Below are 2365 nucleotides of genomic sequence, written 5' to 3' on the forward strand. Positions count from 1 at the left end.
TAAAAATATATAGTTTCCAACAAAATTTGTTAAGCAATCATTTTTCAAGTAAACACGGTCGAAGTCCAGACTCACTAATGCATCCTAACAAACTCGATAAGACACACTAATGCAAAATTCTGGTTCTCTAAGACCAACGCTCGGATACCAACTGAAATGTCCCGTTCATATTGATTATAAACGTTCCATATTAATTGATTTCGTTGCGAGGTTTTGACCTCTATATGAGACGTTTTTCAAAGACTGCATTCATTTTTAAAACAACCATAACCTTTATTTTATCAATAAAGGTTTCAAAAGTATTACGTAGATTATCAAATAATGATAATCTAAAATATACTGTTTACATACGACCATTACATAATGGTTTACAATAGAAATATATTACAACGACATATGTTTCTTAAATGCAGTTTTTACACAATATCTTCAAACATGGACTCCAAATCTTGTCCTTATTTTAGTATGCAACAGCGGAAGCTCTTAGTATTCACCTGAGAATAAACATGCTTTAAACGTCAACAAAAATGTTGGTGAGTTATAGGTTTAACCTATATATGTATATCAAATCGTAACAATAGACCAGAAGATTTCATATTTCAATACACATCCCATACATAGAGATAAAAATCATTCATATGGTGAACACCTGGTAACCGACATTAACAAGATGCATATATAAGAATATCCCCATCATTCCGGGACACCCTTCAGATATGATATAAATTTCGAAGTACTAAAGCATCCGGTACTTTGGATGGGGTTTGTTAGGCCCAATAGATCTATCTTTAGGATTCGCGTCAATTAGGGTGTCTGTTCCCTAATTCTTAGATTACCAGACTTAATAAAAAGGGGCATATTCGATTTCTATAATTCAACCATAGAATGTAGTTTCACGTACTTGTGTCTATTTTATAAATCATTTATAAAACCTGCATGTATTCTCATCCCAAAAATAATAGATTTTAAAAGTGGGACTATAACTCACTTTCACAGATTTTTACTTCGTCGGGAAGTAAGACTTGGCCACTGGTCGATTCACGAACCTATAACAAATATGTACATATATATCAAAGTATATTCAAAATATATTTACAACAATTTTAATACATTTTGATGTTTTAAGTTTATTAAGTCGGCTGTCCTCGTTAGTAACCTACAACTAGTTGTCCAACGTTAGATGTACAGAAAAAAATTGATATATATTATCTTGAATCAATCCACGACCCAGTGTATACACATCTCAGGCTAGATCACAACTCAAAGTATATATATTTTTGGAATCTACCTCAACCCTATATAGCTAACTCCTACATTACTGCATATAGAGTGTCTATGGTTGTTCCAAATAATATATACACATGGGTCGATATGATATGTCAAAACATTTGCATACGTGTCTATGGTATCCCAATATTACATAATATATTAGAATACATGTATAATACAATATAAGTTAGCTAAGATATGATTAATATAGATTTGTTACCAATTTTCACGTTGCTACAACAAGAAAAATTATCCAATCTTGTTTTAGCCATAACTTCTTCATTTTAAATCCGTTTTGAGTGAATCAAATTGCTATGGTTTCATATTGAACTCTATTTTTTGAATATAAATAGAAAAAGTATAGGTTTATAGTCAGAAATATAAGTTACAAGTCGTTTTTGTAAAGGTAGTTATTTCAGTCGAAAGAACGACGTCTAGATGACCATTATAGAAAACATACTTCCACTTTGAGTTTAATCATGATTTTGGGATATAGTTTCATGTTCATAAGAAAAATAATTTTCCCAGAAAAACAACTTTTAAATCAAAGTTTATCATAGTTTTTAATTAACTAACCCAAAACAGCCCGCGGTGTTACTACGACGGCGTATGTCCGGTTTTACAGTGTTCTTCGTGTTTCCAGGTTTTAAATCATTAAGTTAGCATATCATATAGATATAGAACATGTGTTTAGTTGATTTTAAAAGTCAAGTTAGAAGGATTAACTTTTGTTTGCGAACAAGTTTAGAATTAACTAAACTATGTTCTAGTGATTACAAGTTTAAACCTTCGAATAAGATAGCTTTATATGTATGAATCGAATGATGTTATGAACATCATTACTACCTCAAGTTTTCTGGATAAAGCTACTAGAAATGAGAAAAATGGATCTAGCTTCAAAGGATCCTTGGATGGCTTGAAAGTTCTTGAAGCAGAATCATGATACGAAAACAAGTTCAAGTAAGATTTCCACTCGAAATAAGATTGTTATAGTTATAGAAATTGAATCAAAGTTTGAATATGAGTATTACCTTGTATTAGAAAGATATCTTACTGTAAATAAGAAAGATTTCTTGAGGTTGGATGATCACTCTAC

Source organism: Rutidosis leptorrhynchoides, chromosome 9 (genome assembly GCF_046630445.1).
Source record: "Rutidosis leptorrhynchoides isolate AG116_Rl617_1_P2 chromosome 9, CSIRO_AGI_Rlap_v1, whole genome shotgun sequence".
Lineage (NCBI taxonomy): Eukaryota > Viridiplantae > Streptophyta > Magnoliopsida > Asterales > Asteraceae > Rutidosis > Rutidosis leptorrhynchoides.